Source organism: Fulvia fulva, chromosome 5, assembly GCF_020509005.1.
Source record: "Fulvia fulva chromosome 5, complete sequence".
NCBI lineage: Eukaryota > Fungi > Ascomycota > Dothideomycetes > Mycosphaerellales > Mycosphaerellaceae > Fulvia > Fulvia fulva.
The window spans coordinates 3,916,198-3,928,236 of record NC_063016.1 but is presented as its reverse complement, the minus strand read 5'-3'; positions in this window follow the sequence as shown (position 1 = coordinate 3,928,236).

Below are 12,039 nucleotides of genomic sequence, written 5' to 3'. Positions count from 1 at the left end.
GTGTAACTTCCCTAGCCTCCGGAGAACGTAGGGGAATTTCAGAAAATCGATCAGCCAATTGAGAGAAGCTCCCTAGATCCCTAGGAAATAGACGTTACTAGGTCACAAGTGACGGTCCCTAAATCATCCCTTGGAAAGAGAAAGGCTGACTATGATGTTGAGGGCTATGACATGAAACAGAAAGCCCCAAAATCCATGGTCCCTAAGCCCGAACTAACCACTGAAGTGGGAGAAGCAATGGACCTCTTAGAGAACCTTGCTGCTTTTCACTAAGCTTTCTCTGTAGCTATGCAATCAGTGGACAGTTCAATACTATGGGATAGCGAATTCCTGGAAGAAGTTGAGGAAATGGCCTTTGCAGCAACTGTAGAAGCTATTGCATGCAAGCAAGAGGTCCCAATTCCAAAATCCTACAAGGATGCTATGAATGACAAGAAATGGGGACATCTTTGGAAGGAAGCAATCCAAAAGGAACTAGATGCTCTACAGAGTAACAACACCTGGGAAAATTCTGTTCCACCAAAAGGAGCAAATCTGGTTACATCAAGATGGGTCTTTGATATTAAGAGAAGCATTAGTGGAGCTATTGAAAAGTTCAAGGCTAGACTAGTTGCAAGGGGCTTCTCACAGAAGTTTGGTGTTGACTTTATGGAGACATTTGCACCTACAGTAAGACAGGACACCCTTAGGGTGTTTATGGCTATTGTGTGTAAGAAGGATCTTCATCTTCACCAAGTGGATGTGAACAATGCATTCACAGAAAGCACCCTCCATGAAGACATCTTCATGTTACCACCACCAGGAGTTGAGCTTCCACCAAACATGGTGTTCAAAATCCTCAAAAGCTTGTATGGACTTAAGCAAGCAGCTAGAGATTGGAATCAACTCTGTGTGTCAAAGCTCAGAGAGATTGGATTCACACAGTCAGAAGTGGATCCATGCCTACTTATCCATAAGAAGAGGGAGATCATAATCCTTATACATGTGGATGACATTCCAATTGCTGCACCAAAGTTGACAGATGTTCTCTGGTTCAAAAGAGAACTTGGCAAGATCTTCAAGATCAAAGATCTAGGTGAACCTGAAAAGATCCTTGGCATGAGAGTCACAAGGGACAGGAAGAGAGGAATCCTGAAACTTGACCAAGGACACTTTGTTAGGGACAGCCTAGCCAAGATGGGAATGAACCATGAGAAGGCAGCACCTACACACTCACCCATGGACAGCTATGAGGCCCTCAAACCTTCAAGCCACATGGATGAGAGGTGTGACAAGGCAGAGTACCAGAGTATTAATGGTACTTGGATGTGGCCAGCAACAATCACAAGGCCAGACATTGCTTTTGCCCTAGGAAGGATGAGCTCATTTGTGAGTGACCCATCCACCTACCACATGAAGGCTTTGAAGAAGATCACTAGGTACCTAAGATCATACCCTGATCTAGGACTTCAGTTCTCAAAGTCTGGAAAAGGACACCTTATTAGATACTGTGATTCTGATTATGCAATGGACAAAGCAGACAGAGTCTCAATCCTTGGGTATGTCTTCTTCCTCTGTAGGGCACCAGTTTCTTGGATGAGCAAGAAGCAAAAGTCTGTAGCAACATCCACAATGGAGGCTGAATACATGGCCATGAATGCATGTGCGAAGCAGTCCCAATTCCTAGCTTCACTGCTAAGGGAAATGGATTGTCCAGAGTTAGTGGAAGACTGTTTCCATCAACCAAGAATCACTGGAAACCAGGAGACTGTATCAAATTTGAGACCAGTCCAATTAAGAGGTGACAATCAAGCTGCCCTCACCCTAGTGAAAGATGCACATGTTCATGACAAGTCGAAGCACATTGACATTGCCTATAACGCTGTTAGGAAACTTTGGTGGAGGAGGCTTATTGCTGTTGAGTACACCCCAACCTCTGAGATGGTTGCAGACGGGTTTACAAAACCAAAGACTGGTCCACACTTCCAGAGGTTTGTAAGCCAGCTGAACCTGTCATAAAAAGGTCCAAGTACTATTGACAGGAAGTGAGCAGACTGTAACCTCCTATACGAGATGAGTGGGAGTGTTAAGATGTAGCATCTCAAAGGGAGTCAACAATCAGGAAGTGATCTGGCAGCCTGAGGCATCCACGATGACTCAGCTTGTAGGGAGATACCTTCTCTCCCCTTTAGCTTAGATAGACATCCAACACAATCAACATATTGGTTCCTAATATATTGCTACATGCTCGTGCTATTAGTCAGTTGAAGATTGATCTCTTACTCCACTCCGCTACTATCTACCCGTACCTGTTCAACACTATAGTCTATATAGACCTAAGAGCCTAACCTTAAGGCTTAAGGAGAGACAAGTTAATAAACCGAGGAAAAGAAGCCGTGTTTATAGGCTACTTAGAAAACACTATAAAATAATAGCTATTCTAGGATCCCGACATAAAAGCTATAAAAGCGTATAGTCACGTCGACTAGTTTAAGAATAAGAAGGGGGGAGATATAGATCTTGGTATTACCTTTACTAACTAGCCAAGTCGAGCGCTATAGCGTAATCCTATTAGGAGGAAGCCCTTTAGAGCGAGATTTTCCGATAGGGGATTATTAGAGACACCGTTACGAAGGCTAGGAGAAAATATTAAGGCGGTTTTAATACTATCGAAGGCCGATAACGGTGGATCTATACAGAACCTACCTAAATCATTAATACTATAGTAACCGCTATTTATATAACTTCCCCCTCCCCTAAAGGACATTAGGGAATACTAGAAGTTTAGAGATTAGGGTACTCTAATAAAAGAAAAAGAAGATGTCGTTTAGTTCGACCTATCTAAACACCTAGCGCTACCTTAGGTTATAGGTAACAAGAGGTTAAGGGGGGACGGAGATAATAACTCTAAAGAGTATAAGGCTAAATACTATAAGGCTCTTATCGCCTAGATGTTCTATCTAGACCCTATAATAAGCTAGGTAGAGGAGATTCTAAACGACGTAGAAGAATATACATTTGCTACTATTAGGTAGGCTATAACCCATTAGTAGGAAGTGCCAATCCCAGAGTCCTATAAGGTACCCGTAGAAGACCCCGAATAGGGATATATATAGAGAGAGGTAATCGAGAACGAACTTATTACCTTAGTAAGCAATAATACCTAGGAAGCAGTTATACCGCTAAAGGGTACGAATCTAATTACTTCTAGGTAGGTCTTTAATATAAAAAGAATGATTAGTAGAGCTATTAAGAAGTTCAAGGCAAGACTAGTTATAAGAGGGTTTTTATAGAAATATAGGGTTAACTTTAAAGAGACCTTTATACCTACTGTTAGACATAATACTCTCCGAGTATTCATAGCAGTAGTGTGTAAGAGAGATCTCGAGATGTACCTAGTAGATGTGAATAATGCTTTTACCTAAAGCAGCCTCCTTGAAGACATCTATATAATCCCACCCCTAGGAGTTGAAACACCTCTAAACATAGTATTTAAGGTCCTACAAAGCCTTTATAGGCTTAAGCAAGTAGCTAGAGACTAGAACAAGCTCTATGTTACGAAGCTAGAGAAGATTAGATTTACCTAGTCCTAGGTAGATCTATGCTTACTTGTCTATACGGATAGAGACCTTATAGTCCTTACCTATATAGATGACATACCTATTGTAGCCCCGAAGCTATTAGATGTTCAGTGGTTTAAGGCTAAGCTTGGAAAAGTGTTTAAGATTAAAGATCTTAGTAAACCTACGAAGATCCTTAGAATAAGGATTATAAGAGACAGGTCCTAAGGCACTTTAAAGCTTGATCAAGGACACTATGTCCACGCTAACTTAGCTAAGATGAACATAGCTAGAGAGAAGGCTACGCTAACCTACTCACCTATAGAGAGCTACGAGCATTTAGTACCTACGGCTCCTATAGATAAGAGGTGTAACAAATAGGATTACTAGAGCTATAATAGTACCTAGATATAGCTAATAATAATGATAAGGCCAGACTTAGTATTCCCCCTTACAAGAATTAGCTTATATATTACTAATCCCTCGTAGTAGTATATAAAGGCTTTAAAGAAGCTCTCCCGATACCTACGGTCGTACCTAGACCTAGGTCTTATATATAGAAAGGGAGGGGGCAATCTCTAGGGATACTCGGACTCTAACTACGCTATAGACAAAGTGGATAGAGTCTTAATTCTAGGATACGTATAGTTCCTTTATAGATAACCTATGTCCTAGATAAGTAGGAAGTAGAAGTCTGTTATAACATTAATAATAGAAGCTGAGTTTATAGCTATAAACGTAGCCGTAAAGTAGTTACAATTTCTCGCTACTGTCCTTAGGGAAATAGGGTGCCTAGAACTAGTAGGAAAGAGCTCTTTCTAGCCGAGTATAAGGACAAGCAAGGGCACTGTTAACGAGCTAAGGCTAGTTAAGCTTATAGGTAACAACTAAGCCGCTTTAATACTTGTTAAAGATGCCTATATATATAAAAGGTCAAAGTATATTAATGTTATATATAACTATATTAGTCATCTCTAGTAGTAGAAGAAGATTATAGTAGACTACTACTATATAAAGGACATAGCTACTAATAGGTTAATAAAGCCCCTTAATAGCTAGTAGTTCCAAAACTTTATAAGGTAGCTCTAGTTTACGTAAAGGGATTGTAGGAGACTTTATAGCCTAATTAGGAGTGTTAAGAACATATAGGCCGTAGGACAAGTATATAGGTATAGGTACGTTATATAACTAGATCACGTGACTAGGGCTTACTAGCCTATAGGCTAGTAAACATCTAGACACCTAGTATCTACCTACATTAACTAGCGATACTATATATAGATACACGCTATCCTATTAGGTCCTTCTTTATTTATATAATCTGTAATTCCTATCTTCTACGGCTACGCAATCCGTACCTATTTAATAATATACTATATTTAAGTAGGAAACTCTAATATAGCTTTTCTATCGATCGGAGATACGTACGACGTACTATTCGTAAGCGCCTATTAAGGCTATTATCTAACGAGAACAAGAGTAGCGCGCCTACGCTAGCGGCCGCGTAATTGCCGCGGAAAGCGATAAGAAAATAGGAATCTACCTCCTATCCGACTAGACCCTAAAATTACGGAGCCGCGGAGGTAAATTGCCTATTTAGGCAACTTCTAACCTTAGCCGTAGCTAAAGTATAGCGATATAGAGACTAGATCCTAAGCCTAACTCGCGAGTATTAAGTAGCTCGCGAGGAACACCTAAATCTCTATAAACGGGGATACGATATAGGAACCTAGCTAGTAGTAACTAACTCTTTAATAGCTAAGCTAACGACTAACCTAGTAATAGTAAGACAACGGCTAACGATAATATACTAAGGGCCTAGGAAAGGCATAACGAACCCTAGCCGCCCCCGGCCCCTCCGCGTAGACAGAATTATATAAAGAAGCCTAGGTAATACTAGACGAAGACGAATACCTAGCCCGAGTATATAAAAATATAATCGCGTAGCTCCTTAGTACACTTAAGGCACTCGAACACTAGACCCTAAGAACGATCTACTAGACTATATAGTACGCAATATAATAGAAGAACCCTACGTAGGCTATAATCGCGGCGGGACACTATCCGGCCTAGCCCTAGAGGACTAACAACGCGATCCGAGTCTACGTTACCGACCCGGAGGAGAAAAGGGAACTCGAGGGCCTTACGAGTAAGGAGCTCGTAGATAGAATCGGCCGGAAGGAGATCGTAGGAGCGAAGGTAGAGCTAAGGGGGGTAGTAAGGCTTTTTACCGTATAGGAGACAGACCGATAAAGACTCGAGACGTATAAGGAATAGATAACTAAAGTAGTAAAGTTAGCAAAGGTCTCCTACTAACAATTTATAGTAATAGCCTACGGGGTCCCTAGAACCTTTAAGGTCGAAAATGACCTCCCCTAGCTACAAATATAGAACTAGAGTACATCCCTAGGAGTACGCTTCTCTAAGGCCGTCTAGCTATATAGAAGCGTCGAACTAATAAAGACATACTCCTCGTTAATCGTCTAGATAGTAAATACGGAACAAGTAAACCTAGTCCTAGACAAAGGACTATACTAGAACTACGAACGTCTTAATACGGAAATCTACTAGAGTAGCTATAGAGTACTCTAATGCTTCAACTACTAATAGTACGGGCATATCGCCCCGAAATATACGGAGAAGACCCCGAAGTACCTATACTACGTAGGCCTATACTAGGGAAAGTAATGCCTACGAGAAGAAGTAAGGTACGTATACTATAGCCGGAAACACCCGGCGTACTCGAGCTAATACCTAACCCGGATCGCCGTAAAAGGGAAGGCTAGCTAAGTACGAATAACGACCCTAGCGAGGTACCCTACCCTATAGTAAGGTAGCGCTTAATATAAAGGCTTTAAGGCGGTAAAAAGAAAGAGAACGGAGGAGGTAATAAGGGGCACCCTACCGAGCACGTACCCGCCGCTAGGACGGCTAAGGGGGCTGAAGAGGGCAGTAAACGAGATAGGATAGATACGGATTTTTAGAACACCCCTACCGGCCGAAGGCCTACTAACCTAAGAGGAAGATACGATAACTGTAGGTACTACCTAAGCCCGGAGCACCCCTATAGACACTATCCTAGCTAGCCCGTAATAGTAGTATAGGACAACCTTACTATTATATAGTATAACGTTAATAAAAGTAAAGATAAGGTCTAACTCTACTTCCTATAAGAACTCGACTACTAAAAGCACTATGTCGTAGCGCTATAGGAACCTTAGACCAACCTATATATAAGCAAACCGGTAACCTATAACGACTAACGATACTATATAGTAATCGGTAGGGGTATAGGACATACCCTAAGAATATACACCTACGTAAGTAAGGCTATTAGTATAGAAGTATAGAAGGTCGTACTATAGCCGGAGGGCTACTAGGGGGACATAACGACAATCGAAATAGCAATAGGCTAGGGAACCGTCCGAATCTATAACGTCTATAACCCTCCTCTATAAGGACGAACTAGTAGAGACCTAGGAACCCTAGCTACGCTAGACTAGATACTCGAACAAGGGGATATATACTAAGTCCTAGTAGGCAACTTTAACCTTCACTACCTATAATAGGGTCTAGACTTCACCCCCCTATACGTATACCTAGGAGGTAAGTTACTAGAAATTACCGCGAGCCGCGATATAGAACTAGTGACCCTAAAGGTTATAGAGACGTAGAAGGCGAGATTAAGCGTAAGTACGATTGACCTATACTTCCTCTCGAGAGAGCTAGTTACGAGACTAGATAAGTACCGCCCGAACCTCTTACTCGAAGTAGGATTAGACTATATCCCGATCTAGACAATAATCGAGGTAGGAGTCGAGGAGGAACCTATAGCGGAGCTACGCCTAAACTAGAAGAAGGCCCCGTAGGAAGAAATCCGAGGTGAACTAGCGGCACGACTATATAATAATAGGGCAAATACGGGACTAGAAGTAGGAACAGAAGTAGAATAAGAAGCCGAGCTCGACAAAGAAGCCGAACGGATAACGATAGTCGTATAGGAGGCAGCTCGTTAGTATATACCCTACATTTGACCTTCTTAAAGATAGAAGCTATTCTAGACCCCGGCGTACGCGGAAAGGGTAAAGGAGGCGAGGAGGGCTAGACGAGAGTAGACGAAGGAGCATATATAAGTAATATAGGACGTATACTAAAGGGCTAGCTAAGCTAAGAAAGCCTAGATACGTCGGGACAAACAGCTAGACTAGAGAACGACGGTAGGGCTTATAATAGAGAATCCTAACTAGATATAGCGACTAGCGAGGTAGGCGAGAGCTAGAGGGACAGAGAAGACGCCTTACTTCCCGCCTATAGTCGATATAACGGGAACGCTAAGGTTAACGCTAGAGGTAAAGGCGAAGGCGTTTACGGACTACTTCTTCTTAATACAAGTCGACGCGGACCTAACGGACATAGTAGGCACGTCGTACCCGGAACTACTAGATATATACTAGACAGTCTAGCTAGGCGGGGTTAAGGCCGTAATAGGACAGCTTAGGGGAAGAAAGGCCCTAGGGCCCGACAAAATCCTAAACCTCCTACTAAAAGAATATAAAGAGGAAATCGCCCCGAGCCTAGCTAAGCTCTTTACTACTTGTCTACGGAAAGGCTACTGTCCGAAGCCGTATAGAGACTCCCTAATAGTAGTTATCCGGAAGCTATAGAAGGAAGACTATAATAGGCTTAAGTTATATAGACCGATTGCGCTCCTAAAGATAGTAGGGAAGATCCTAGAGAAGATAGTAGCCTAGAGACTTATAAAACTAGTCGAGGAGAATAACATCCTCCCGGAGATATAGATAGGAGGGAGAAGTAACCGCTTAACCCTTACGGTAATAGAACTAATAACCGAATAGATCTAAACCCTCTAGTACTATAGACGGAATAGAATAGTATCGCTACTCTCCCTAGACATCTCTAGAGTATTTGATAACGTCTCCTATAAAAGACTACTCTATATACTCCGATAGAAGGGAGTCCCCGTATAGGCCACGAAATTTATATACTCCTTCTTTAAAGAGAGGACTACGAGAATAGTCCTCGGGAGGTATAAATCCGATAGGGTATACGTAGAGACCGGAATCCCTTAAGGATCTACGCTATCCCCGATCCTATTCCTAATCTTTATAGCCGACCTCATCCCCTTACTTACGTCCCCTTAGACTTCGGCGTTAGGCTTCGTAGACGACATAAATATCCTAGCCTAGTCCGTAATAACGGAGGAAAACTATAGACTACTTACGGAGAGATATAGAGTATACGAGGACTAGACTAGACGCTACGGCGTCCGCTTTGCCCTAGAGAAATACTAGCTGATCCACTTTAGTAAAGCGAGGACCTACTACAATATATAGGTAGCTATAACAATCTAGGGATACGAGACGAAGCCCTCCCCCGAACTCCGAGTACTAGGAATCTAGCTAGACCCGAAGCTAAGCTAGAACCTATAGATTAAGAAGGCCTAGAACAGAGTATAAGTAAACGAGGCACTAATAATACGTCTTACTAAGTCAACGTAGGGGGCGACCTTCGATAAAGCAAGAATAATATATAAAGTAATCGTTCGACTAGCGATACTTTACGGGGTATAAATCTAGAGTACGGGGGAAGTTAATAAGCTAGTACCGCGACGGATCGAACAGCCTCTTAATCGAACCTAAGTAGGCAACTTAAGGAGAATTCTCGGAGCGTATAAGACTATACCGACGAGAGTAGCTAAGATAGAGACCGGGACACTACCTATCCGTTACTATATCTAAGGGATAAGGATCTAATATACGGCGAAGACGATAGAGTACCTAGTATAGTAAACTATCTACGATAAGATAGTACGAATCGTATAGAGATATAGCCGGCTATATATAGGACCGTACGTAAGGAGGAGTTAGAAGCGGGACGACTTACGGGTTTTTAGGAAAGTATAAGGAACGCCGGAGTAGCTAGCGAGGGAGGAGATAGAACAAAGAACCCGGGAAAAGAAGGGGAGTAAGGGAAAGTCCTAGAGCCTCGTAGAGTAGGTAGCCGGCTACCTATAGGAATAGGAATAGAATAGTAACCCGCTAGCGAGAATAGGCCCCCTAGCCCTACGAACCTTCTAGAGACATAACTACCTCCTATACCGCGACCTTATAAGGGTAGAAGTAAGCGTAATAATCTAAATCCGGTCCGAATATATCGGGCTTAGGGCTTACTTATATAGGAGGAACGTCCTAGATATAGATAACCTAGCGTACGAGTATAGCTACCCGTCGTAGAACCCGGAATATATAGTCGTACGGTACCTATAGTAGGTAGAAGGGCGGAGTATATAGAGAGCGAGAGCAGCTAGACGCGACTACTAGTCGATCGTTACGAATAAGAGCGACGTATAGAGGATAGTACGTTAGGTCCTAAGATAAGGATGCCTTACCTAGTTTAAACTAGCTAACGAGACGGAGGAGTAGATAGAGAAGAGGAGGGAGACTAAGGGGATATAGACAAGGTAGTCATTAGGGTAGGCCTATAATACTAGTATACCCTCTATAAGGAAAGCGGGAAGGTAAATAACGGATAGTAGTAGTATAGGAGAGGAGAGGGGTTTTTACCGCGAGCGGTTTCCCCTTCGTAAGACAGAAGTACGTAGAATAGCTATATAGGCTAGGAGGTACTATAATAGCTTAATAAATAATATATATATATTTAAGTAGGATCTTATCCTATAGCTCTTTAGCCTATATTGTTGTTACTAAGAGCTGTCGTTAAATAATAAACTCCGTAATTATAGGTATAATAACCGGAGGGTAGCTAGGCTTACCTCTAGATAGACCTCTATTAATAACGTACTTCACTACCGAGTAGGCTATACTACCGAGCGGGCTACTTTTACTAAGAACTATACTACTTCTATAGATATAGCTATATAACCACTATTATAGCGTATATTGTCTTTAAACGAGGCCAAACTGACCTTAGCTGTCTAGGCTACGAAACGCGACGCGATAATCACGAATCGACTTACTATAAAGGTATACGACGCGTCTCGAACTATACTGAGGTATCGACTAAATAGACGACCTCCTCGGGGTGACTACGAGCCTAATTCGAAGAAGCTTAAAGAGCTAGAAGAGAGGGTAATACTTAAGTATATACTCGAGCTAGATCTTAGAGATTTCCCGCTATTAAAGGCTAGTATACGAGTAATGGCCGATTTATTACTATAAGAGAAGGCTCTTAAGCCCGCTAGTCTTAATTAGATAGACAGGTTTATTAGGCGGCGTCGTGAGCTAAAGGTTCGTATAACACGTAGATACGATTGTTAGCAAGCCCTAATAGAAGATCTAGACGTTATCGAGAAGTAGTTCTTACTTATACGTAATATAAAGGAGAAATATAGTATCCTTAACTAGGACACCTATAACTTCGACGAGATAGGGTTTATAATAGGTGTTATTACGTCTTAGAGCGTTGTTATGGGTTTAGAAAGGCGTAGTAGAAAGAGGAAGGTGTTACGGTCTGAAAGGTGGGAGAAGCTCATTTGTCAGACAAGCGAAGAACGAGGGGAGATCACTAGGCAGCCAGTGTATTGGAGTCACTTGGGTCACTCGTGAACGAGGTGACTCAGGGTCACTCGTGAACGAGGTGACTCAGGGTCACTTAGGTCACTCGTGAGCGAGGTGACCGCGCCAAGACATAGTACTATATAGACGACGCTCCTTTGCAAGTAGATAGGAGCCTCGTGCTCAACTCATTTTAAGTATACACCATATACTGTTTGGGACCACTACCTTCTCAACGAGTCAGAGACATCATTGCAAAGATCCAAGCCCGGTTGGGATAACGTACAGCGGTTCCTAACAACTTTGAGCACCACCACCAGGGCCCTTTGCATATGTCTGGGAGAGACGCTACCCGGAGTCCGTCAAGACAAGGAACGCCACAGTCAACTGGCATTACGGAACGAATGAGCGAAATGTCGATTACAGGAAGCAGCAAGAACAACAACGCTCCTATGAGTATGCTGAACTCACAGGACCACCACCGTGCACCTAAGGTGTCTACGCCGGAGACGTTCGACGGGACCAAGGACAAACTGGAGGCTTTTCAACTGCAGGTTCAGTTGTACCTTCACTTCAACGCACACCAGTTTCAAGGCGAGGCCGGCAAGGTCTTGTACGCCGCATCCTTCCTACGAGGAAAAGCAGCTAGAGGATTCCGACCATACCTCAAGGACTGGCTCCACAACCAGGGTGAGGGGGGGACACCGAAGACGGAAACTCGAAAAATTTTCCACGACTACGACGAGTTTGAGACGAAACTCGATGATCTATACGGGATACCGAATGAGGAGGTATACGCCGACCGACATATCCGACAACTTCGACAGACCACTTCTGTAGCGCTGTACGCCTCAGAATTCCAAGGATATGCCGCCGACCTAGAATGGAACGACGCAGCATTGCGATCGCAGTTCTACCTCGGGCTGAAGGACAACGTTAAAGCCGAACTATCCCGAAACGCCAGC